The sequence below is a fragment of the Muntiacus reevesi genome, chromosome 2 (assembly GCF_963930625.1).
Source record: "Muntiacus reevesi chromosome 2, mMunRee1.1, whole genome shotgun sequence".
Lineage (NCBI taxonomy): Eukaryota > Metazoa > Chordata > Mammalia > Artiodactyla > Cervidae > Muntiacus > Muntiacus reevesi.
In genome coordinates this window covers 76,276,443-76,303,136 of record NC_089250.1, presented here as the reverse complement: position 1 = coordinate 76,303,136, position 26,694 = coordinate 76,276,443, and the positions used below count along the sequence as shown (strand labels likewise).

The 26,694-nt window shown below is 53.8% G+C and overlaps 1 protein-coding gene across 3 annotated transcripts in view; it reads left to right on the top strand.

Annotated features, from left to right (window-relative positions):
* The first annotated feature begins 8,088 nt into the window (after positions 1 to 8,088).
* RIPOR3 (RIPOR family member 3) overlaps positions 8,089 to 26,694 on the top strand; it is a 72,981-nt gene continuing 54,375 nt past the window's right edge. For all 3 annotated transcript variants that reach the window (XM_065922172.1, XM_065922171.1, XM_065922170.1), the window contains exon 1: positions 8,089 to 8,222. The gene's annotated coding sequence lies outside the window, so the exon portion shown is untranslated. The remainder of the gene's footprint in view (positions 8,223 to 26,694) is intronic.

The following is a 26,694-nucleotide window of genomic DNA, read 5'->3' as shown; positions in this document are numbered from 1 at the left end:
GTCAAATATTTAATGAGCAAATAAAAGCAAAAGCACAATTTGGCTTCCAGTGTCCTAGTGAATGAGCTGAGGACACGGTAGGAGGCATTTCGGTAAATCCTCCAGAAAGTGCTGTCATCCCGGGTCATGCTGAAATCCTCTTTATAGCTGTGGGTTCAATAGGGAACCTTCGTTTTAACTGTGTTAATAATTATTTGAGCTTTAGTGGTTGTATAACAAGCCACCCCAAACCTTAGGGGCTGCGTGTAACGGAGAGCTGGTTGTGTCTTATGAGTCTGTGGGTTGGCAATCTGGTGGGTGTACTGGCCTCTCTCGTAACCACAGTCATCTGACAGTCTGACGAGGACTGGAGGGTCCAGGTGGCCACACTCACGCACCGGTAGCGATCTGGTGTCGGCTCGGGTGCCATGGTTCTCGTTCACATGGACATCTGCCTTCTAGAAGGCTGACCCGGGCCTCTTCACCATTTGTGGCCTTGAAGGTCCAAGAAGATGAAAGCAAAGACAGAAGGTGCGAGGTGAAGCCTGCTTCCCGAGCTGGACAACCATCACTTCTGCCTGGATCTGTTGTTCAAAGCAGGTCACAGATTCACATGGCTACAGCAGCTCATCACAGGGTCATGGGATCCAGGAGACACATTCACTGGGGCACACAATACAGCAATCCACCACGGCAATCTCTCTGGAGGACACTCTTCCAGTCCCTCCTTCTGGAATCTACAGGGCAGCTCTGGGTCTTTCTTGTGGACGGAGTGTCCTCAGGGACCCTGAGTCTCCTCTCCAAATGTGGCATCTCCCTGTCTGGTCCTGGAGACAGAGTTGGAAAAGATGGAGGAGATTATGTTGAATCTGTTCTTTTCCAGATTTTGTTTGGTTTCATTTGGGGAGCAGGATCTCAGTTTTGCTTTGGTGAAGTCATGATCTCATTTTATTTTCCTGCCATTTGTCTTGTTTCTCTTCCAACCCAGCTGCAATAAAAAGTCAAGTTAATGGAGCATTCTGGCTAGTTCTGCAGATTGTGCTGCTAAAGGACCTCAGGGTGGAGAGCTCTGATTCTAGACCAAGACTCCTTGAGTTAGAATCCTGGCTTTGTCACTTGTCTGCTATGTGACCTTGGGGAAGCGACTTCACCTTCCTGTGCCTCAGTTTCCACCTCTTAACATGGGGACCATGGTGCCTGGAGGAGTGTGGTGAGGATGGAGTGAGGAAAGAATTGCAAAGCGCTCAGAGTGGGCACGGGACAGTCACCACCCCAGATAGCTGCGCGGGAGCCAGGTCAGGCAGATGGTCTACGGCTTCCACTAAAGATGAGTCTCGGGGTGGGGATGGCAAAGGAGAGGTGGCTTCACTAAAAAGCAGAGTGTAATCTCTCTTAATATATCTGCAAGACGGCGAAGCCTCCATGTGTGGTTACTTTTGTTCATAACCGCCTCTCATTGCAGCCCTATTACGAGGTATCTGTGCTTTCAGTATAAATTATAAATCTAAACACATGCAGAGTTTGTTTTCCCCCCAGAGCAGATTCCAACCAGCATGAAACCAGCCAATCCAAATAAATTGTGTGCTTAAGCCCATTGTTTCCAGCAACATGTAAACTGTTGGGTTGTAAAGAATTGCTTTGAAGAAGGCACCCCATTAGTGCTCCAAGCATCAGGGTTCAATTTAGGCCGTGCATTTCTTTTGAAGAGTTCACTAGAAATCTGTGGCAAAGAAAGACACGCATTGGGGTGGGGGGTACGGTGAGGAAGGTTTTCTTATGGAATCATACAAGATGCACTTACAGGATGTTGTCATAAAATCGCAAAATAAAGCCACGACCCTGAACTCCAGGAGAAACGCAGAATTCCTCAGCTGGGGAAGTCATTCTGGGAATGCGAAGATTGCTTCCAATGTTATGTTTGTAAGGAAATGACAGTCACCAAGTGGAGAATGTCAGGTCCTCCGAGAAGCCCTGTGGGCACTCATGTGCAGAGAAGTATTTACTTAACTGGAGTTGGTTCGGAAAATATTTGACTCCGGAGGGTCCCTCAAGGAGTGTGGAGGGTGTCGGGATTTTCCTTCAGGTCAGGACAAGCCCTTTGCTAATCCCCCCAACTGATAAGGTGCCCTGATTTTTGGGACAGAGTAATTCCTCTGCTGAAGCAAGCTTTATGGCCCTGGCTGAGGCCAGAGAGAGGACCTGTCATTTCAGAGCCTTGCCCAGCTCTGAAGAGCCAGCCTCTAGCTGACGAATCTGTTGAGCTTGTCACTGCGGACCGGAGGTGCCAGGAACCGGACTCTGAGTCAAGATGGGAGAGGAGGAGACGTTTGTGCAATGATAGGTCAGAATATTTACCTGCAGGAAGAATCAGCAATTGAATGTTCTCTTTGGTGCCAAAGGGTTGATAAAGGAGGAGAGCTGTGATCCTACTACCTGCAGCAAAGTGATGGGTTTTACCAAGTGGGATGAATTTCCTTCCGTCCAGCTCACCCCCATGCCTTCCCAAATGGGAGACCCTTTCACCATCCCAGGCTCTGTTCCTTGTGTTTGCAGGAGGCTGGGGGTTTGGGAAAGGGGTGAGTTCAAACAAGTTCAGCCAGGAGTGAGGCTCCTGGCTTCCAGTAGGGCTTTTCCATGAAAATTAGACAAAAGGACCTAATCCAGCCATAATTCATAAAGTCCCTTCTCTGCTCTGGCCTCTGGGTGTGCAGTGGTGTGCGCAGCAGGCATCGTTTCTCTCAGGTAGGGAAGAATGAGATGCTGTTGACGCTGACAACCACATCTATGCAACAGGAGCCGGCTGCACGCCAGGCAGGGTCTACGCACTTTACAGACGATGTCTCAGTGCGTCTCAGTATTAACGTGCATGTGAATCACGTTGGGATCCTGTGAGTCTGGTTCAGAAGGTTGGGGATGAGGCCTCGGACTCTGTACTAACAGGCTGCCCCATCCTCCCATCCGTAAGACTGAGTACTGTTTCATCTAGTCCTCACAACAACCCAGGGAGCGTCTGTAGAGTTATTCCCATCGTACAGATGAGGAACTGGAGACGTCAGGTGACTTGCCCGGGGTCATTCGTGTGCGAAGGAGAGGAGCCAGGACTGGATGCCGGGGCCGTGTGCTTACACAGCTCTGCCGTGGTGAGGCAGCGGGGCTGCCAGGGAGAGGGGCTCCCCAGCAGACTCGGGGTTCAGAGACCGTTTTGGAGAATGTGGCTCCTTAGGGGGTTCCAGCAGGTTAATGGTTAAGGTATTAACCAGGTAAAATCCAGGAGGGGTAGAGTCCCAGGCGCCGCAGGGCCCCCAGGGCAGGGCTCTGACTTCCCCCAGGGCCGGAAAACAGAGGTTCTCTAGAAGGATTGGTAACCTTTCTGTTGACTCATCCTGCCCCGTGACACTTCCCTGGGCGTCCCATGCATTCTCGAAGGCGGGCAGCGGGTGAGGAGGGGCCCTGCCTCGATGCCCCACCCACCTGGTACTTGCTCCCCGGGCATGTCTGTCTCCCCCTGGAACGTTTCCTCCTCCTTCGTCTCTGTCCCCGAGAGCCCCAGCCTGGCACGTGGGGCAAGAGCACCTGCCCTGCTGACTCAGAGGGGTGGGGGTGGAGGAACGGTTCGACAGCCTGATGAACGGGGCGCCCCGCAAGGTGGGTGCGTGTGGGGGGCTGCCGAAGGGACTCTGGGGCAGCGGGGAGGAGTGTGCGCGCTCGGCGACTGGAGAGGGTCCTACGGAGTCATGACAGGTCTCCCGGCCAGACTGCCTCTGAGCCCAGCGTCTCCCAAATGCCAGCAACTCAGCGCCTTGGCAAGCTGCTCATACCCACTTGCCACGTGGGCCCTTGTGTACTAAATATTTTTCTTTACATCGATTTACTTTATCACCTAGCATTTTTTTTCCTGGGTTCATAGTGTTAGTCGCTCAGTCAGGTCCGACTCTTTGCGACCCCATGGACTGTAGCCCGCCAGGCTCCTCTGTCCATAGAATGCTCTAGGCAAGGATACTGGAGTGGGAAACCATTCCCTTCTCTAGGGGATCTTCCTGACCCAAGGATCGAACCCGGGTCTCCAGATTACAGGCAGATTCTTTACCAGCTAAGCCACCAGGGGAGTCCTTGGGTTCATAAGACATCTTTAAGTAAACTTTCAATTTTATTTACTTGTTTTTCTTTCAGTTTTATTGAGATATCATTTACACATAGCACCGTATACGTTTAAGGTATACAGCCTAAGGTTTGACTTACATACATCATTAAATAATGACTACAGTAACTCCCGTGAGCATTCATCATCTCATATCAATACAAAATAAAGAAAAAGAAAAAAATACTTTTCTCCTTGTGATGAGAACTCCTAGGATTCACTCTCTTAACAGCCTTCTCAGGAACGTACAGCAGTGTTGATTATATTAATTGTGCTGGACATTACATCCCTAGGACTTATTTATCTTTTTTTTTTTTAAGGGTCTATGGTTGAGGAGCACCGGCCCTGGGGCTCGTGGGCGTCTATAGTTGCGTCTCCTGGGCTCCAGAGCACAGGCTCAGTCCTTGGGGCATGTGAGCTTACTTGCTGCACATCATGTGGGATCTCCCTGGATCAGAGACTGAACCTGTGTCTTCTGCCTTGACAGATGGATTCTTTACCACTGACCTCCAGGGGAGCCTCCTTATTTATCTTACAACTGGAAGCTTGTACCTCTTGACCACCTTCATCCAATTCCTCCCTCCCCCAAACCCCCACCTCTGATATCCACAAACCGGACCTTTTTCCTATGAATTTGTTTGTATTTTTGAAGTGTAATTGACCTACAGCATTATGTTAGTTCTTGTTATACGACATAATGATTCAGTATTTCGACATGTTACAATATGCTCACCACTAAACTTTCAATCTTAGACTAGTTTGAAATTTTCAGAAATTTTGCAAAGATGGTACAGAGAACCCTTACATATTTTGCACCCAATTTCTAATTGTTCCCCCTGTTGTCATCTTACATTGCTATGGTTCATTTGTCATAATTAATGACCCAATGTTGATGCAACATTATTAACTGACATCTGTGTCTTATTAAGCTTTTGTTAGATTTTCCCTTATCTGATGGACTCCCTTTTAAACTTAAAAAAGTTAAAAATAGGAAAATGAAAGACAGTGGAAAACCACGATCACTTGGCAAACAGGATTCTAGCTGAATGCTGTTGGCTCACGGCTGACCTAAGCTTGAGGCCTGCTTTCTCTTTGTCCAAAAGGGATGTTAGTAGAGGGTAGAGGTGTTAAAGATGGGTTAGCATGAAGCTGAGACTCTCCCAGGCCAAATGAGATGGAAAGAGAACTGCCACAGAAGTAGACTGACACTGGCACTGTAGCGTCGGTGGGAGTGCTCCATGCCCAGTCTGGGTGCCGCCCGAAGTCATCCCGGTCACTGCCCCAAGCGAGCCTCCCCGTGGGAACTGCCCACCCTCACAAGGCTGGAATCCCCAAGTCTGAGACTGCAGGTTTCCAAACCTGGGGGGTTCCTTTCTGCCCTGGAGGGCAAGGTGGAGGGGCTGAGGCCTCCACTGCCCCAGGGCTTTGGGGACATCATCTGTCTTCTGTATAGTAATGCCCCAGCTGAATCCCCAAAGCCTGCAGGCATTGGACAAGGGCGGCATAGAGAGCTTTCTGGAGAATTCCGTTGTGTCACAGCACGTGGGAAGGAAACCCCTTGCGTGGCATCAGGCCTGCTCGTCTGTCGTGTGTGCGACGGGTTGTGTGAGTGGTCAGTGAGCAGGAGGGCTGAGCTGAAACTGGGCTTCTCAGCAGCCCTTGTCTCGGTGAACTCGTTCACGTTCATTCCTTTAGAAGGCGTCACACTGGTTTTCGTGTTTCGTGAGTTAGAGGAGGTGATATTATTTCCTGAAACCAAGTCATCACTTTCCAATCCAGCACTATGCTTTCAGATAGAGATCTGCTGGCCTCCTTGCCGGGAGACCAAAGCCCGCTCCAGAATAACTCGGACAGCTCCGTGGCTCTTAAGGAATTTTACTCAGTGGAAAGTCACTTTCAGCTCTGGGACCCACCACCTGACTGCATGAGTGTATGCTAAGTCGCTTCAGTCATGTCTGACTCTGTGTGACCCCACGGCCTGTGGCCTGCCAGGCTCCTCTCCGTGGGGTTCACCAGGCAAGATTACTTGAGTGGGTGCCATGTCCCCCTGCAGGGGATCCACCTGACCCAGGGATTGAACTCGCATCTCTTACGTCTCCTGCATTGGCAGGCGGATTCTTTAGCACTCGTGCCACCTGGGAGAGGTGATCAAAGTGAACCGTTTGCAGAATTTCTGGGTTCACTCCTCAAGGCCGACATTTAGTTCTTGGCTAACAGATTGCAGAATTCTTTGAGTCAGTCCAAGGAGGCCAGCGGACGGATGAAATTTTCTCCGAGTATGGGGTGCCGTCTTGCTGGTGAAGGAAGCTGGTTGGGACAGAGATATTAGATAAATCCATTTCACTTTTTGAAATGAAGCTACTAGGGGTATGAGCACCACCCTTAAAATTTGCCTCCCTCCTTTCCCAGAGGTAATGACTCAGTGAAGTTTATATTCTTCCAGACTATTTTCCTGGCTTTATATGTGTTTCCATAGCATTTCATTTTATGTGTGTGTAAGGGCGGAGGGTTGCACAACCAAGTTTATATTGACTGTATGATTCTGATCCCCTTTTCATTCAATAATACGTCTTGAAGACCCCACTCCATTGTTACGTACAGATGCAGCTCACCCTTCAAATCCCTGCCTTGGATTCTTGCATATTCCATTTAATCAGTCATTTTTTTGGGTAAATATTTCTGATGTTTCTTATGATAAACTTTTTTTTTTTTCTTTTTAAGCAAACGTCAATGTGCAGGCCTCCTTAAGGATGAGCATTAAGTGATGTTCTGGCTGGCAGTCTGTGCTTATTTCTGGTTTTCAAAGTTATGGCCAAATTACCCATCAGACTATCTGTGTGTGTCGCTGTGGGGAGGGATGTCAGTTTCTCTTCTCGGAGGCTGTTTATTCCCGGTGTCTTGTCTGCAGTGGCGGCAGGGTGGCAGGGAGCCAAGGGGTGCAGAGAGAAATTCATCTCTAGGTGTTAGAGGCTGGGAGGCCCCGCAGGGGCTGGGGGTGGGGGGTGATGGCGTCAATGGGGACTTTGTTCCCGGTCGGTCCCTGAGCAGGATCCCAAACCGAGATGCCGGAGGTGACCAAAGGAGCCGGGCTGTGTCTGGACCCCACTCTTGACTGGCAGAGACTGTCAAGTTCATAGGAATTCCGCATACATGTAATGGGGGTGGTGCGGGGGCAAACCCTGAAATAATTAGGTTGTAAATAAGTAAAAGAGGGTGAGGACTAAGTGCAAAGATGGACAGGGAAAAGGCCAAGCTAATTCACACCCGGGGGAAGTGGGAGGTGTGAAGGCGGAGGGGACTTGAGGGGGGAAGCTGGACCAGGATGGGGTGTGCCAGGTCGGATCCAGGACAGAGGCGGGGGAGGGGGCGGCCGGGAAAGAGGGGAGAAGGAGAGGGACCGAGGGGCGGGGGACCCGAAAGTGGCAAGGTAAGGGGGGCGAGGAGAGGGCGGGAGGGGGAGCCTGCGTCCCTGTCCCGGTCTGTTTGCGATTAGCGCCGAAGTCGGGGGCCGAATGAGTAAGCAGAAACTTCCAGGCGTCCCCACACCCCCCTCCGAGGCCAAGCAGAAATCAGATGCTCCGGTGATTAATCGTGGAGAGTTCAGGACACGACCACAAACGCCGTGCAGACTTGAAATTAGCTGCCTTCCCCCGGCCCCCTTGCCAAGATGGGAGTGGGGGCCGGGCCGTGAGGGGTGGGGGCCCCGCCTGCTGGGGGCCAGCATGGAACGCTCCCCGGCGGAGCTCAGCGCGACACCGACGGCGGGCGATCGGCCGCGGCCAGAGCCGCAGGCGGCATCCGGGGGGGACGGGGCCGGCCGGGGGGCCCCAGGCGGGCTTCCTGGAACCCCGCTCCGCGGCCGCCTGCACCCTGACCCGGCCCGATAAGCCCGGCCGCTGCCGCTCTATCGGAGCCCGGGAGCGCCGGCCCCGCGAGGGAGGCCGGGCCGGGGGTCCTCCGAGGCCACGTTCCCAGCGCACAGCCTCGTCTCCTGAGCCCCGCGCCGGTGGGAGCCGCTGCTCGCTCGTCTCAGCGATAAAGAAAGTCGAGCTGCCTCCAGGGGGACGGGGCGACGCGGGCAGAGAATGCTCGGACCTGCCGGGTGGTGAGTGTGGACCAGACTCCGGGGTGGGAGGGCGGCGTGTCCAGACACCCTACCTGGAGCTCCGCGAGCCCCAGGCTGAGATGGGATCGCGGGAGGACCCCGCTGTGTGGCCTTGGGCGAGTTCTTTCCCGCTCGGAGCCTCCCTTTGTCCATCCCGAAAATGGGTGGTTGAAGGAAGTCGTCTTTAAGGGAGTCTTACTATGACTACTATTTTTTTTCCTTCTTGTTTTTGACTGTGCGGCAGGCTTGCAGGGTCTTAGTTCCCCAACCAGAGCTTGAACCCGGGGCCCTGGCAGTGGAAGTACAGAGTCCTAACCCCTGGATGCCAGGGAATTCCCTATGACAACTATGATTCTGGGTCTGCTCCACCAGGCGTTGTGCCAGGCACTGATGAAGCTTCAGCTCGGAGGATCCCCTCCAGCCCCGGGGCAGGATAGAGCTTCTTATTACTATTATCCTCATCCTACACTGACAAAGCGAGGCTCAGAGAAATGAAGTGACTTGCCCAAGGTCACATCGCTGGTTGGCAGCAGAGATGGGAATCAGATCTCCATCTTTCTAACTTGCCTCTTGCTAAGCTCTGCACCTCCGGGAGTAGTTGGGATCCTCTGTGTTCTCTGAGCCTGTGATGATCCCAGAAAGCAGAAGTGAAGGAGGAGAGGGACCGTTGTGTGTAGGAGGCAGGCAGAGGGACCGGACAGGTGAAGTCATAGGCCGACCAGCCTTTGACTCTTTGGAGGGTCTGTCAGCCCGGGGATGGGCAGGGGCTCCTGGCTTGAATGCAGAGGACCTGATGCCCCTTGCAGTGTTTGCTACCCTGTTACAGGAGGCTCCCGGGGCCATGAGAGAAGAGGGTTAATGTCAGGCAGGGGTGGAGAGAGCGGCACATGTCTGTATGAGGTTGTGTTCCAATTTTATTTTGCCTTTTCAAAAATCTGTTTCGAATCACTCTGGGCTCCCACTGCTCCTTTGGACCAAACAGAATTGTGCAACACATGCAGTGCTTTCCACATGCCTCCCTTGGGGGAATCACGTATTCACATCATCAGAGGCGATTTGCATATGCACCCCTGCAGCTGTGATGGCGGCAGCCAAGAGATAAGATGCAGATAAAGCCAGCGAGTGTCTGTCTGGCACCGACAAGGAGGACGCACGTTACATCCACCGCCAGGCCATGGCAGGTGGGAAGTCCCTTGGGTGCCTGGTATCTGGGCAGAGCTGGGAGTTCCGACACCCAGATGTGGCCTTGTCCTTCTTCTCTGGGAAAATTCCATCCGGCAGCAGCTCTGAACTCACTCCTTTTCTTTCTGGGTCTGGCCCAAGCCCTCTGCCCTGGGCTTGACTCGAGACCTGACAGGCAGTCCTTGCTCAAGAGTGACCAGCTTGTCCCAGGAGATTCCCCTCAGTCCTGGGCAAACCCGGATGGTTGGTCACCCTTCGAACTTCTGCCCTTGATTTTTTTTTTCCTTTGCAACTTTGAGCTAGTGACTCACTTTCTCCCGTCTATGAAACAAAAGTATTATTTTAGGAAATCTTTACAATCTCTTTGCAACTCTAAAATGCTGTGACTCTGGCTGGAGAGAGTCAGAGCACTCAAGTTTTAAATGTGGGTGAGACACAAGCTTAAAGAGGAGGAAAACCATCCCGTGAACCCCCCAGCGCATCAGGGAATGTGCTAGAGAAGGCTGGAATTCGGACGAGCTTGAAGAAGTGACTGCTGGCCTGCAGTGCCCAGTGACTGGTGTCAGTGAGAACAGTCCTGGGTAGCCACAAGCTTCAGAAAGGTGCGCGTTCAGTCACTCAGTCGTGTCTGACTCTTTTGGAGTGTAGCCCGCCAGGCTCCTCTGTCCATGGGACTCTCGAGGCAAGAATACTGGAGTGGGTTGCCATTTCCTGCCATTCCCAGGAGTCTGGGAATCTTTCGAACCCAGAGATCAAGCCTGCCACTCTTGCATCTCCTGCAGGCAGAGTCTTTACCAGTAACACCACGTGGGCAGCGTGTCTGTTGCCAGCACCCCTCTGGTGGGGCCAAACTCTACTGCTTCGTGCCCGAGCCGCTGTGGGTCCCTCTCCCGCCTGGGATGCTCAGCTGGGTGGCCCCTGCATGTGGTGTGCTGGAGCCAGATTGGACTGACTCGTGAAAACCAGTTGTCAGGTTTTTAGAAACCTGGTGAACTCCTTGGTAAACAGAGCCATTTTTAAAAACTAAACTGCATAAATTTATAATTAAATAAATGACATTAAAAACAGAGGTCATAGGTACTTAAAACTCATCACTTTGCATTTTTAAAAAAGCTACCTGGTTACTGATGCTAGTGTTCCTGGGGATACTTAACATCCGGCGTGCCTGTCTGGTGGAGCTACTCCAGTGCACTGTTGCAAATCTCTTCCCAATTCCGTTTTCTTGTGACTTCAGGTTGGTAGCCTGAAGTCGGCCATGGGTGGGAGTGATGACACTAAGAGAACTGGCAAACAGTACAACTCAGGGCTTGATTTATTGTTTCGTTGATTATCTAGGTCAACAGACAGAATGACCTAGACAAAGGGAGGGAGGGAGACACGGTTGATGCAGATTGAACACTGAAGTGTGTTATCTCTCTACTTGGTGCGGTGGGAATAGCACCAAAAATCGAGGAAGCTGCTCACTTTGCTGACAAGCCAGGAAAGTGCCGACCTGCTCTCTGCTGTATCCTTTTTTCTCACTGCTCAGCGTAAAAGCAGATATCAGCCCACGTTCCGGAAGGAACTGCAGTCGCTCATCAATTATAACCATAGGTTAACAATAGATACGAGAGTCAAGGGGCAAAAAATCAATAACAATGTCCTGTGTGAATCACTTGAGTATCTGAAATTTACAAAAAGGGGGTTATTGTACATTTTATGTTTATCTGTAAGTTGTTTGTTACACATCCTTTATGTCAAAAGAATCTATAGTAAACCTGAGTATTCTGATGTGTTCTAGAGTATGTGTAAATGCACAGATTTGTACACACGTGTGCATGTGCTTACACACACATGCACTTTCCCCCGGAAAACTGGTTGTTAAACGTTTACGCACACACCACTGGCCCCGACACATCTCTGCTTGCGCCCAGGGTCTTAGAAATCTTGTGGACTGTCCTGAGAGACCAGGCGCAGCTCTCACCCAGAGGGATTCAAACTCCTGGCAGCGGGCCTTGGATACAATCCCTCAGCTTCTTCCTCTGGCCTCAAGCAAACCAACAGCCAAACTCCTCTGTCTGCCCTAAGCCCTGGAGTGGATGCAGAGACTGGAGGGGCAGAAGGTGTCATCCACACCAGCTGCCTCCCGCGTCCCAGCTCGGGCAGCAGGAAGGCCCCGGTCCCCGCGTGCTCGGTTCCCTCATTCACGCCCCCCACATCTGCGGGATGTTTCCGGGTTGCCTCGGGGGCAGCTCCCTGTAAATTCCATCCCACTTCAGGTCTCGCTCCCGCCATCCTTGATGTTAATGCGCAACACACGATTCTCTAATCAAAACGGCGTCTTGGATCGAGGAGGAGGAACAGCTAAGCCAAACCTGTAGGGAAGTTCAGACCACCTTCTATTTTTAGAAAGCCTTGGAGCCAGGTGGGCTCTTTCCAGTCTCCCAGGCCGGCAAGCACGAGAGGAAAATATTTCTCATTCCCCCGTTCCGCCTTCGTAGGGTCCTAGCCAAGGAGGAGGCCCAGGTGGGGACTGGGATGGCAGGAAACGAGCCCTGCCCGCAGCAATTTTAAAAAGAGCTAAAACCAGTTTAAAAAAAATTTTTTTTAAGTTTGCATTTAGGAACAGCAATCCTGAATTTAAATCTCAGTGGGTCCCACTCCAGGCAAGCTTTCCTAGACCGTTCATTCACTCACATGCGTGTGTGAGTGTGTGTGTTAGTTGCTCAGGCGTGTCTGACTCTTTGTGACCCCCATGGACTGTAGCCCACCACACTCCTCTGTCCATGGGATTCTCCAGGCAAGAATACTGGAGTGGGTTGCCATTTCCTCCTCCAGAAGATCTTCCAGACCTAGGGATCGAACCCAGGTCTCCTGCATTGCAGGTGGATTCTTTACCACTGTGCCACCTGGGAAGCCTGTATTCACGCACATATGTAATTTAATTTTCAAGACTGAGATCATTCTTACATTTTATTCTGCATCTTTCCTTTTCCACTTGACAATACACCTTGGGTGTCTTTCCCTCTTAGCACAGAAGACCTAAACCTTTCGATGCCTGCGTGACGGCCCCCCGGAGGGCTGTGAGAGGGGAGCTGTGCTGACAACCACATCTCTGTTTTCAAATCAGGTCTCAAACTTTCTTTTCTAAAAAGTTTCATGTATTTTTATTATTTATCTGGTTGCGCTGGGTCTTGGCTGCAGCCTACAGCTTGCAGGATCTTCAGTCTTTGTCGGGGCCTGTAGAATTCCTTTTTAAATTAGTTAATTTGGCTGCATTGGGTCTTAGTTGCTTTCGTTGTGGCTCGTGGGTGCTGCATGTGGGATCTGAGTTCCCCAACCAGGGATCGAACCCGTGTCCCCTGCCCTGCAGGGCGGATTCTTAACCACTGGACCACCAGGGAAGTCCCGCGTCTCAAACTTTCTTGGCCGACAAACACACAAATAGAGCCCAGCTGCTTCCATTCCTCCGTTAAAGGACCCTGTTGGCTCCACCGTCCACCTGCCTCGGGAAGCTGACCGCTCCCCATCACCTCTGCCACCTGCACCCTGGTCCACGCGGCCACCGTCTCTCTCCGGACTGTTGTGGCTGCATCCTCCCTTATGTCTCTGCCTCTCCGCTTGCCTCTCTGACGGCCTCTTCTGCACCTGCAGCCAGCGGGGTCTTGTTCAAAGGGGATCGGATCCCGCCCCTCCTCTGCTCAGGGCACCTCCTCCCCGCTGGCCTGGCTCCCCCTCACCCGGCATAGAAGGCTAAGTGCTAACCATAGCCGCCAGGCCCCATAGAACCTGGGCCTCACCTCCCCTGCCCGCCCCGTCACCGAACTCGCCGCTGAGAATGGTGCTGAGCACAGGGCGGCCTCAGGACCTTTGCCCTCGCCTCCCCGTCTGCCTGGGACAGTCACTCTCCAGATGTCCACGTGGCTCCCTCTGTACCTCTTGCCAACATCGAACACACGATAGGTTATTTTTCTTTTTCAAAATATCTTCTGCTTGAGGGGCTTCCTTGGTGGCTGTGCGGTAAAGAATCCGCCTGCTAATGCAGGAGACCCGGGTGTCATTCTTGATCCGGGAAGATCCCACGTGCCGTAGAGCAACTAAGCCCGTGCGCCACAAGTACTGAGCCTGTGCTCTCGAGCCGGGCAGCCTCGACTCCCAAAGCTCTGCAACAAGAGAAGCCACAGCAGGGGGAAGCCTGCACATCGAACTAGAGGGTAACCCCGCCCGCTGCACCTGGAGACGGCCCGAGCGCGGCAGTGAAGACCCAGCACCGCCAAACGGACAAAATCATTTTTTAAAAATAGAAATGTGAGTTTCCTGAGGGCAGGATTCTCTCTCTCTTTTTTTTTCTTTTCCTGTTTTATTCAGTGCTGTATCTAACCCCATAGAATTATGGAAATATTTGCTTTGCTACATTGCCAAGGGTGACAAAACAGTCAAACTGAATTAGGGTCTCTGGGAACCTCTGGTTGCAGGCCACATTTCATTTATGAATATTGCGTCTTAATAGCCCATGCTAACTTACCAGGCAGCCACTTCTTTGCATAGCAAGCAAGTCTGTGGAATTGGGCATGCTCAAACGGGCCCGTCCAGCCAACCCAGACCCAGGTTCTGGGCTGTTCGTGGGGCCCCTGTATGCTCACTCCTCTGGTCTGCCTCAGGTGTAAACAGCCCCCTCTTTCCCTCCTGAGTTCAGATGGACCCGGGAGTCAGGCAGATGATGGGGCGAGGATCCCGTCATGGCCAGGTGGCTATTACCGTGATGTCCCTCGAGTTGAATCCCCTCTCTCACCACCCAGCGCTGCTGGCGGCTCTGCACAGACCCTCCAGACTCCCTCCACGGGGCAGAAGGACTGAGGGGAGGGAAGGCCCTACAGGTGGAGGCCCGAGGGGGTGGGCTTGATGGTCCCTCCAGACCGGTGATGCCTCCACCCACCAGGTGCCAAACAGGCCGATGTCTGGCTGACAGCAGCTGGAACGGCCCAAGCTCTCTTCTCACTTACCCAGAGGCCCCCGTTGGGTCCCTGGCTCCCAAATCCAGGTCCAGAGAGCTGTCCTTGAATCTTTAAGAGCTAGACCTCAGGCGGCTTGAATTAATCACAGTCAGGTGAAAGAGGCCCCTACCCTCCATCTACGCTCCTCACCATGAGCAGGCACTATTCCACACACTCCACATGTGTCGCTGTAAATCCATGCAGCCCTGGGATCCTGCCCCGCTTCACAGATCTGCAAACCAGTGAACAGAGAGGTTAAGGAACTTGCCTGAAATCACTCAGTAAACGGCAGAGCTGGGTTTGGATCCAGCTTGTCTGGCTTCCTCTGGAGTCTGCACCGCCTCTTGGTCGAGCCTAGTTTGTTAAGCGTCACAAAGTCTTCAGTCCTTGGTGTTTGCTGTTTAGCCGCTAAATCATGTCTTACTCTTTGTGACTCCAGAGACTGTAGCACACCAAGCTCCTCTGTCCATGGGATTTCCCAGATGAGAATACTGCAGTGGGTTGCCATTCCCTTTTCCAGGGAATCTTCCCAGCCCAGGGATCGAACCCAGGTCTCCTGCACTGTAGGCAGATTCTTTACCAGTTGAGCCACTAGGGAAGTCTTGAGGTGCCCCAAAGCCAGCTGCGAGTCTTGGGGGTCCTAGAAGGGGCTGGACCACGGGCGGGCAGATGTCCACTCCGGGCTGGGCTGGTTTCGCCGTTGACCTTGGTGACCATCTTATGGCCAGAAATACTGTCCGGGACGAGTGGTGACCAACACTGGTCTCTTGCCTCATTCGTTCGAGGCTGACGGCCATGCTCAGGCCGTTGCACACACACGTCTGGAATACCTATTCCGAAGGGTAATTCCCAGGGAGAAAGCGTGTTTATACTTTTCTTGGGGGGAAAATTCCATTTCTGTTGCCAATCAGTTCCGCTTGAGAACAGCTTTTCTCAACACCAGCATGTTGGCCGCCCAGGCTCGTGTTCTGTGGATGAGCTCAAAGTGGGGTGGGGGGTGGGGGGAAGTGACTTTTCTTTCCTTCTTGCACCCCGCAGCCGTGATACCCAGCTGCTAGTGTTGAAAGGGGTCCTGTAGCTCACTTCATTTTCCTTGTCATGCTGACTCCAGGAAAGGCTATAAAAACCGTCAGCGGGCCCCACTGACCGTAACTGGCTGGAGGGGAAGTTAGCTACCCCAGTGGCTGAGTTATCAGAAGCCGGTTGAGATGAGGATGCTTCAGTCAAGCCTCTTCTCCTTGCACTGGGGCGCAGGGCGGGGGCCACTGAAGGGGGTTTGTCTCTCTTCCTTCCCGGCTCCCAGGGGCTGCAGGGGCTCTTGGCAAGACGGAGCAGCTGGGAGGCCGTGTGGCGGGCTGGTCCCCCGAGGGCCTCCGATGCCCACTGCCCACACCAGAGCCCAGCTCTACTGTAGCTACGAGCCATGGACTTGAGGTCCTGTGGCCTCAGTTTCCTCATTTTTAAAGTGATGGTCATGGTCCTTCCTCCTGAGATTGCTGTCAGGACCACACGAGTGGATCCACTCGGAGGAGCCCCTGACTGCACGTAAAGTCCTTCCTAAACGGCAGCTTTAACGTTTAGAAGTTCTTTATCTGTGGCCACACTGGGTCTTTGCTGTGGCGCATGGGGCTGTCTGTGGCTGTACACGGGCCTTCTCGAGCTGCGGCGAGCGGGGGCTACTCTCTAGTTGCCGTGTGAGGACTCCTTGTTGTGGCGGCTTCTCTATTTGCGGAGCTTGAGCTCTAGGGAGCGAGGGCTTCGTGGGTGCTGGGGACACGTTCAGCTGCCCTGCACATGGGATCTTCACTCCTGGACCGGGGATCGATCCAGCGGCCCCTGTGTTGGCGGGCGGATGCCTAACCACTGGACCGCCAGGGAAGCCTCTAGACGTCAGTTTTTATTACTGACTCAGTGATTACTGATTCATTCTTACTCTGCTGACACTCGAGGTGCGTGTGGTTGTGCTATTGTATCTTAACCCGGCTCCCTGTGGACAGACCTGAGATCGGTTCCAGTCTTTTGTGATTTCAAAGCACGCGGCATTGAATCACCTGTAGCTTTGTGTATCTACCGCTCCCCTGAGGTCTGTGAACCCCACAATAGCCTTGGCTCTGGACTGTCCTTCCCAGGGCCTGTAGAATGAGGAGAGGTGTGTGGACAAAGGGCCAGCCCCGGCCTGGCATGCAGAGAGGCCAGTGGGACAGGGCAGGGTCGGGCCCTCTCGAGCCATCCAGCACCCGGGTTCTGGCCAATGCCCAAGGTGGCCTGGAGAGAAGAAATCTGTGCCATGCAGGTTCTGCCCATCTTTTGTGATCCTCTTCCTCCAGGAAGCCCCCGGGATCTATGTTCTGACACTCGTGACTGTCTCTGCATGGATTTAGTACCACGGCGTCCTGCTCCCTTTTGAGGAGGGCAAGACCTTAAGATGAGGAGTCCGAAAGGCCTGACTTCTTAGCCCTCCACCCACGTAACCCCCAGGGTCTCTGTGTCCTCATCTTTGTGAACCAGATAATAACAACAATGATAGCAACTCCTCAGAAAGGTCTTGGGAGGTCTCAGCAACACAACATTGGTGGAATGTTTGACCCCGCGTTGGTCCCGAGAAACACAAGCTAGGACTAGACGTGTCGCCTGTGGGAGGGTCCAACTGCCTGCCCACTGAGCTCTGGGCATTTGCAGGCAGCGGTGTCCAGTCTGGAACCAAATATGAAGGGAGTCCAACCTAATGGTGTGGCCTTGGGCGAGTCGTCCTCTTTCTGCACTGAGTTTTCTCTCGAAAATGGGGGTTCCGATGACACCTATCTAGCAGGTTTGTTTGGAGAATTCAGTGAGGCCAAAGCAAATAATGCTTTGGAACTGGCAAAGGCTCAGTCAATGCCGGCTTTGCTGATATCATTCATGTTGTGTCACTGGCTGTCAAACACCCTCCCAGAAACTGGCACAGCATCATGCGTGCCCCGGGTGCTCTGCGGATCAGACGCATTGCCTGAAAGGGCCAAGTCCGCTGGTTATAAGGTGGGGTCTGAGAGAGGCAGTGATGGAAGACCCCATCTCTCCTGTGGTTGACTCCCTTAGAGAGAATACAGGAAAACCACCCCAGACGACCTGACCTGCGGCTCATGCCTTCTGCTGGCGCCTAACTCTGTGGGATGCTGGAGCAGGCGTCAGCACCCCCATTTCACAGATAAGGAAGAGGGGCTCAGAGACGGGAGAGCCTCTCGCTGTGTTCCACAGCCAGCTCACAGCGCAGCAGGGGCCGACCCGCTTCTCCTGACCCTCAGGGCAGTGGTCCTCACCCTCACCTCACACAGGAAATGGCCCGCGGGGGCGAGACACAGAGTTCCTCGTTGAGCAGGGCCCTTGCACATTTCTGACATTTTTGCATCTGGGGATACGGGGTGAAGAAACTCAGATGAACCGTTCTGGTTTCCTGGTGGACAAACACTCCTGACCCGGGGTGAGGGATGTTTGCTGCTGGACTGGGTCGGTCAGAAGCGTGGTTTTGTCTGGGTTTTTCCCTTCTTCCTTGTACCCGACTGCAAAAGATCCAGAGAGGGCGAACATGCTGAAGACCTTCGGAACTGCTCCAGGGTCTCTGAAGGGCGGGAGGCCCCTGAACTGTGGATGCTGGAGGCCTGGTCCCACCCGATCTGCTGTGGGACCTGCCTTGAATGAGAGCCCAGGAAGGAGCAGGGCATCGCTGCCGTCCCCGACCCCTCCGTGTGTCCTCTCCTCTCGTAAGGACACCAGCCACTGGACTCAGGGACCCCCTAATCCAGCATGACGTCAGTGGAACTAATCACATCTGTGAAGACTATTTCTAAATAAGGTTATATCCTATGTCTCTGTGTAGACACGAATTTTGGGGGGACACCGTCCAACTCACGACAGCAGCTAATAGTCACCATTGTTATCACTCCCTCCACCGCCTATTGAGGCAGGACGCCCAAGTGTCGCCACCTCTCTGAGCGCCTTTTTTTTTTTTTCATTTGTAAAAAAGCTTTTTATTTTGTAATGGAGTAGAGCCAGTTAGGGCTTCCCAGGTGGCACCCGTGGTAAAGACCCGCCTGCCAGTGCAGGAGACACAAGAAACACAGGTTCCATCCCTGGGTGTGGAAGATCCCCTGGAGAAGGACATGGCAACCCACTCCAGTATTCTTGCCTGGAAAATCCCATGGACAGAGGAGCCTTGTGGGTTACAGTCCTTGGGATCACAAAGAGTTGGACACGACGCAAGTGACTTAGCACGCGTGGAGATTTACAACGTTGTCATAGTTTCAGGTGGACAGAAAGGGCCTCAGTATGTGAAGGGCCTCAGTCACACATGTACATGTGTCCATTCTCCCCCAAACCCCCTTCCATCCAGCTGCCACATGGCACTGAGCAGAGTCCCCTGTGCTGGACAGTGGGCCCTCGCTGGTTCTCCATTTTAAATACAGCAGTGTGTCCATGTCCATCCCAAACTCGCTAACTATCCCTCCCCCTTAGCTTCTTGTATTCCTTCTCTCTTTATCTCTCTGGCCCCTCTGAAGCTGTGCAAAGCGGCTCCATGATTACCTCTGAGGCTCAGCGACGTGGATGACTTGCCCCAGATCACACAGCTGTTAAATAGCAAACCTGGCTTTCGGACCCTTTTCTCTCTGACTGCAAAGCTGACAAGGTTTCGAGACCCTCCAACCCCACCCCGAGAGCTTGGGGTGGCCGTACTTTTCCTCCCAGGATCCCAGCCGTCTGAGAAAGGCTCACTCCTGGCCCACACGTCTCTCCCAGAAATATCTCCCCCCGAGAGGCTATCAAAGGGTCAGGGTAGGCATCTTTGTTCAGAAAACATGAGGTTGTGCTCTGCCGCGGGCCGCTGGTGCAGGGTCTCCTGTGGGCAGGAAACTGGCGTGCCCCCCGTGCATGTGAGAGCGTGCCAGAGGCACACACGTCATCCCTCACATCTGGGAACATTTTTGGAGTCTTGACTGGGGGCTACAAATTGCAAAGGGGTCCTTTAAGGTGTGATTTATTCATCATCGAGACTGTGCTATTAAATGCTCGCGCAGAGTCGATTCACTCTGTCGGGTCTGCAGCCCTGACTTCTCAGGCCGGGCCCGGCCATGGCCTCGCAGCAAGAGTGGGGCTGGTTTTTTGATGTCAGCAGAGAGGGGAGAGTGGAGCCCTGGGCCCGGGATGGGCCTGCTGGAGACAAATGAGCGCCAGCCAGACGATGCCCTGCAGGTCAGCTTCCATCACGCTCGCCGAGGAAAGAACAGGCTTTGGCTGATGGGAGGTGTGGGCAATTAGGAGTCGGGAAAGAAAAACTGTCTTTTCCAACAACTGGGGCTTTGGGGCCAGGAAATATTGGCTCTGTCAGCCCGGAGAGAGTGAACGGGTTGGACATCCCCAGGGGGATTGGGGTCCCCAGAGGACCCAGCTGGCCTGCAGCTCTTGCTGGGGGCGGTTGATGGGGCCGGCCACAGGGCTGAGAGCTTTGCTCCCAAGCAGGCTATGTGGGTCCAGGTCCTGTCTCCTTATGACCACCCTGGTCAGCCCCACAGTCGGACAGGGATTATCACAGAGGCTGCCCTGGGGGCTTGCGGGAAGCCCTGAGCTAACAGCACAGACCGAGTTCTCATTAACCCCAGCCGGGTGTCCTCAGGCCCCCGATCCAGCGCGGGGCTGCCTGCAGAAAGAGAGGAGCCGCGGCGAGCGGACCTCATTCTGTGGCTTCAGGGCCAGACTCCTAACCCGCCCGCCGCACGCTGGGCAGGAGCTTCCTCCCTTGGGCAACTGGGGGACGAGTGTCGAGGTGGTCTCACCAGGTCTGGGTGGTCCCTGTGCTCAGCATCCAAGAAGCCAGGCCTGCGGACGTCAAGGGTCTGATTCACATTCGCAGCTTAGGGCCGATGGAAGGGCAGACAGGGACCATGTCGTCCCTGAGGTCCTTCTCAGGTAGCTCCAACCCCGGATGAGGCGGAGGGAGGGACCCATGTCTTCATGGGCAGCCAGCCTGGGGTGGGGGGTGGGCTGCATGGGGGGTCCAGCTCAGGGGCGGGGATCACACAGACCTGGGGTGGGGAGCGCCGGACATCAGAGTCATCAAGGCGCCCAGGTCCTGTGAGCTGCATCTGGGCTGCAAGTCTGTTCTCCGGACCTGGAGTCAGGTATCTGTCAGCATGTGGAGGCTGAGGCCTGACCCTTCCCCGACGTGCCCATCACCTCCAGGTCTGACTGCCTGGGGGTCGTGGCCAGGCCGTGCCAGCCGGCTGCAACTCTCCCACGAAGGCCAGTTTCCGGAACTCTCAGTTGCTGCAGCTCTTGGCTTGTTTATCTCCATGGCACAAAGCCCAGCCAGCTTTTGGGCAACAGGAACCCCAAAATCCGTGAAGAAGGGACCATAGAACCCATCATGGGGGTGACCGGGGTGGGGGGACAGGATGCTGGGCGCCCCGGCTGCAGGCAGCTCTGAGCATGGCCCTTTGGAGTCCAGGAGGCCTGCAAAGTGAGCTTGGAGGCGAGGCTTCTCCAGGGCGGGGGACCGTCCCTGGAGGGCCGCTGGACACTCACCTTGTCCAGGTGGACACCGCTGGACACCGCTCAGTGAGGGCCCTTCCTGGCTTCATTCTTATTTCCTTATGTATTTATCTTGGGGTCGCCCTGGGTCTCGATTGCTGTGCACAGGCTTTCTCTAGCTGTGGCAAGTGGGAGAAGATCTCTGTAAGGATGCACAGGCTTCTGACCGCGGTGGCTGCTCCCGTCGTGGAGCACAGGCTCTAGGCACGCGGGCCCTAGTGCAACAGGCCCAGTAGTTCCGGCTCACGGGCTTAGTTGCTCTATGCCGTGAGGAATCTTTCCCAGACCAGGGGTCCAACCCGTGTCCCCTGCAGAGTCTTATCCACTGTACCACCGGGGAAGTCCCGTGGCTCCATTCCGATGGGCTTTATTTCCTGATTCTAATTCCTGATTCTTTATTTCACTGCTCCAGCCAGAGGTCCCATTCATTCATTTTCTTAGTCTTCACCACGAATGCATAAGGGAGGGAGGTGCTATTATTCAGATGCACATTTTTAGATGGGGGAACCCTGGTAAAGCTTAAGTGACTAGTTGCTGGGCGCAGCGCTGAGGAGGGGCTGTATTAGCTGTGTGTAGCTCCGTGACACACGACTCCAAAGTTTAGCGGCTTAGAATGATGCATGTTTCTAATCTCATCGCTTCTGCGCATTGGAGGTCCAGGCCTGACTCACCTAGGTCCTCTGCTTCAGGGTCTCTCCCAGGCAACAGTCAAGGGGTGAGAGGCTCCAGTCACCGCGGGGTCCGACGGGGGCAGGATCCTTTTCCGTATTCTTGCGGCAGTGTGGGCAGGGCGCTGTTCCTCCACAGCTGTTGGTGGGAAGCCCTCGGTCTCCTGGCCCCGTGGTCCTACCCAGCACCGCAGCTTGCTCTGTCAAAGTGGGCAAGCCAGGAAGAAGTGTGTGTGTGTGTGTTAGTTGAGTCACTATCTTTTATAACCTAATCTTGGAGACGACATCCACCCCCATCACTTTTGCCATATTCCATTCATTAGAAGCAAGTCACTGGGCCAACTCATGCTTAAGAGAAGAGGGTGGATGCCAGCAGGGGTGGGTCATTGCGGGCCACTTTGGAAGCTGCCCAGCCTCAGAATGTTAACCCAGTTGGGTCTGACTCTAAAGCCTGCTCCCCCCACCCCGCCACCCCGCCAAAGAAAGCTGAGCAAAGAGTTCTTTCCTCCCCAGTCCTAGACACTGGCCACCTGTCTGCTACCCGCCAGGTCAGAGCTGGGCCGCCTGTTCACGTCCTCAGGGAGCCTTTACTGAGCACCTATGTTTCAGGCCCTGCCCAGGACAGCTGTGGCTCACACCCACGGGAATGTCCATCCCAGGGACTGACCTTGGGGAGCTGCACATCCCCTCACACTGTCACTGTGTGCTGAGAAAAGTGTCCTGTGACTGATCTGAGATTTCTCAGAAGCCCTGGTCGTAGGCAACATGGGAAAGCTGGTAAATGTAATTTGATGGAGGCCCTGAGGGAAGGCTCCCGCTCCCCCTCAGCCTCTCTCTTAAGTGCGTCTGAGTCTGTGCATCGGGCAGGGATGCTGCGGGCCAGGCTCCCCGCGGAGGGGAGGAGGCGGGTCTGCAGCCACGTCCATGCCTGGATCGCCGCTGGCCTCTCTGGCACTTGCGGCTGCAGCCGGCGGCGGGAAGAACTCACGCTCTGGGCCCGCAGCCCTGCCCGGCTGGCTTGACTCTACCTTGGCTCACGCCCCCCTCCATCACCCCTGCACTCGGCCCCCTGCCTCAGCGGTCCACCGCCAGCCTCTGCTGTGGTCCTTTGGCCCCTCCCCCGACAACGTGTCCCTCGCTACCCCGGAAGGGACGTGTTGAGCCCCATCTTGGTCATGGGGGGACCCTGTGTAGCCGGGGAGAGTGGACCATGGGGCTTCTTTCTTTTCAACCTGCTGCATCTCTGGGTTCCTCAGCGCTAAATGGTGGGCAGTGGTTTCAAGGCAGCTAATTCCTTGAGCCTCCGGAAGATGAAGCTGCCTTTGGAGCTGACCCCGCATGTATGAAAACGCTAATAAATACACTTAGCCGACACACAGGGTGCCTGTTGTACGCTGGTCTCTTCTAAGTACTTCACATGTGAGCTCACTTAATACAGCAACTCTGAAGAAGTACTTGCCAGTCCCATTTTACAGATGGGGAGACTGAGGCACAGAGGAGGGAAATGGCTTGCTTGTGGTCACAGAGCCAGTAAGTGGTGGACCCAGGTGCCCCCGAGTCCACGCTCTTCACCTCTGGCGTGCTCCATTTCCTGTCCTCTCTGGGCCGAAGCAGAGAGGGGTAGAGGGGTCCTCACTTCCTCTGCATACGCTCCTTTGGGGGTCGTTGGCCAGCCCGGGGTCACGGCTGAAGGGAGGCCTTCTTACTTTCTCGGTGACTTGGGAAATTGCTATGTTCATGGAGAGCTAAGGGCCTCTGAAAGAATGTTTTCTCACAGTGGAGGCTTTTAAGTCTGCTGTCTCACGGCAGAATCTATTTTGATTATCGGGAGCTGAGCCTGGCCATGGTCCTCCTCTTTCTGCCTTTGTACGAACCTCCCTCTACCCGGGCGGGTCGAGGACTGAATTCCAGGAGGGGTGGGCCGTTCCCCACAAAGCAGAGAGGGGAGTGCGCAGTATGTTTTCCAACCTGCTGCAGAAACGGTCACACTGACTCAGTCACGGTTGCAACAAACACGCCAAGGAGGGACACCCAGAGCGACGCGGTTGTGCCGCAACGGCCTAAGCCCGTCTGGGCTGCGGGGGCAAAGCACAGAGACCCGGCGCTCAGAGCCGCCGTCTCAGCTTCCGTCCTGGGACCCAGCAGAGGCCCGGCTTCGGTCTCCCCACCTGGGAACAAGGAGGCAGCCTGTCACCCCGAAAAGGTGGAGCAGGTTTCCTGGGAGTGACCTGGGATGCTGAAACCAGGGTGACCAGGGAGACAGGTCGGGACCGGCCGGGGCAGAAGGATGGAGGAGCCCCGAGGGCATCCCAAAGCCACCCCTCTCCCAGGTGCCTCCATCCTCTGTGCCCCCTGTCCCCACCTAAGCCGATTTAAATGCGAAGGCCCCTGTGCCAACCATGGGCTAGTGTTATAACCGCGAATTCTCAGAGACAGCCCTGGGCAGCGAGTAGTGTTATCATCCCCATTTTACGTGAAGGAAACTGAGACTCAGCCAGCTTGAGCATCTCGCCTCGATGACGATGACGAGGGAGAACGTGGCAGGCTGGGATTTGTCCCCCAGGGCTGTCTGACTCCACACCCTTCACTGTCCTCCCACGCCTGCGGGGCCATTCAGTCCCCAGGATGGGGGCAGAGTGGAGGAGAGAAGAATTTGCCCCAGGGGAAAAAAAAACAACTTCAAGTGCCAGACTCCAGACATGCCCGGAGCTGTGAGCTGTGTCCCCATGCCTTCCCCTCACTGTGAAGGAGCCGAGCTGCGGGGAGCAGATGTCGGGAACTTCAAGCAGAAACCCAGTTCTGAAATGTTCTCGGAGAAGGCGGGGAACGGTCCTCTGGAGAAGGGGTGGAGGGTCCAGTCCGTGTCCCTGGAGGAGATGGGGCGGGGGGGTGGGGGTGGGGGGACCCTGATTTTGCTGGTTGATGGTTAATGTTCCCTCCCAAGGGTACGCGTGATTTATGCCAGTGTTTTGAAACAAAATTCAACCAAGCTAGACTCAGTGCCTCAGGTAGCTAAGGAGATAGTCGTCCTGGAAACTGTTCAGGGTGGGGGAATAAAAGGATATGCCAGACAATTTGCCTCCTTTCTGACTCTACCCATCCAAAGCAGAGGACCCCCCTATATCACTGAGACCCCTCGGGAGGCACCTTCCAGGCACCAACAGCTGAAGAAAGTGGTGTCCTGGGTCTGCATGCCTCTTGTCTTGGCTGGATCGAAGAGAAAAAGCAAAAACAAACCCCTAGACATATTAGCTAAACCTGCTTTGGTCCCCATTCTGGGGCCTCCCTGGGAAAAATAATCTGTGCTTGAGGACCTGGGTTACATGTGATGAAACCCCAAATCATACTGGCTCAAGCTGAAAAGGGAATGGGGATTTCTCTGATGGTCCAGTGGCTAAGATTCTGTGCTCCCAAAGCAGGGGGCCTGGGTTCAATTCCTGGTCAGGGAACTAGATCCCACTTGCCGAAACTAAGAGTTTAAACAAATAAATACATTTTAAAATAAATAAATCTGTTGATGAGCGTTTTAAAAAAAATAAAAAGAGAATGTATTGGCTCACACTTAAGTCAAGGATTAGGTACCGATTCAGGTGTGACTGGATCCAGTGGAGTGGGCTCGGGGTGGAGGATCTGAAGGTTGGTTTTCAGTGGCCTAGGCTAGAAGTGATTTCTTTGGCTTATCCAGTCATGGCAGCTGTGAGAACCTGCTGGTCTGAATGGTATCAATGGTGTGCGCTGGAAAGTGGTAAAGAGGTCACTGGTTGGGAGAAAGCTTTGGTGCTGTTGGAAGAAAAGTCACATCAACAGAGAGAGCTTCTTAAGTTCTGTGTGTTCAGATGAGATCTTAAGTCTCTGAGCCATTCCAAGCTCTGAGGACCTTAGAGAGCAGCTGGATTGGCATGGCAAGCGTGTGCCACATAAATACCCTGCTTCCCCCTTCTTCAATTCATGGCAGACGTTGCTAAAGGCTCACAGCTCCCTTTCGCAGTGAGCTGCAGACTCCAACTCAATCCTGATTTGGAAGCACCCCGGGTCCATCAATTGGTGTTAGAACAAGGGCCAAAACAATGTGCAATTTCTGTTCTAAGCCGATGGAGTAAAGGAAACCGAAGCTCTGAGAGTTACGTGATTTGCCCAGGGTCATGCAGGAACTCGGACCGAACCCGCCTGACTCTGGCCGGCTGCCTTTCCTGTGGGATTCTGCCTGATTTGAGCCTTGAGAGGAGGTCTGTCCCTCAGTGGAGATTTCCATTCCAGACGACTGCTGCACGTGGTAAAAAAAAAATATACTTGAGGTCAGAGGAAAGCCAGGAAACTCAGCCACTGACCCAGCTCAGGCTGAGAACGCTCCCTGGGGCTGAGTGTGATTCGGCGGGCAGGGCAACTCATGCAGAAACCACCAGCCAAACCATTCGTGCACCCATAGAGCTCTCAATGGGCATGTGCATGCCCTACCTTAAATATAATAAAACCTGGGTGCTCTACCTCAAATATAATAAGATGTGCTCTGCTAGGCACACTCTCTTCACGGGAGATGATGCTGAATTTACTTCCTCCTGGGAACTGGGGTCAGAGTTGTCTCAGCGGGAAAAAGAAAGGGCTGGGAAGCCAGAAAGCAGAGGCTGAGTCCTAACATAGCCTTTATTCTCCCAACTCAGCCTCTCCCAATCGGAGGAAGAAAGTACATGCCAAACAGCCAGCTGGTTATCTGGCCGTAGGAAGGTACCGAAGGGGATCCTGACCTCAAGGAGCCTACTGTCAAGTATGGGGTATGAACTTACTAATAATTTTGGAGGACTGACATTGGGCTTACCATGTGCCTCTCACAAAGGCAAGAGATTTGCCAGGATCATCTCAGGGGACTTCCCTGCTGGCTCAGTGTTTAAGCCTTCCAATATCCGGGGTGCGGGTTCGATCCCTGGTTAGGGGGCTAAGATCCCACATGCTGTGTGGCCAAAAAACCAAAAAATATAGAATAGAAGCAACATGGTAACAAATTCAATAAAGACTTTTAAAATGGTCCACATGAGCAAAAACAAAATCTTAAAAAAGAAAGGAAGTGTGGGGGCTTTGCTTGCATTGCGTGCTAAG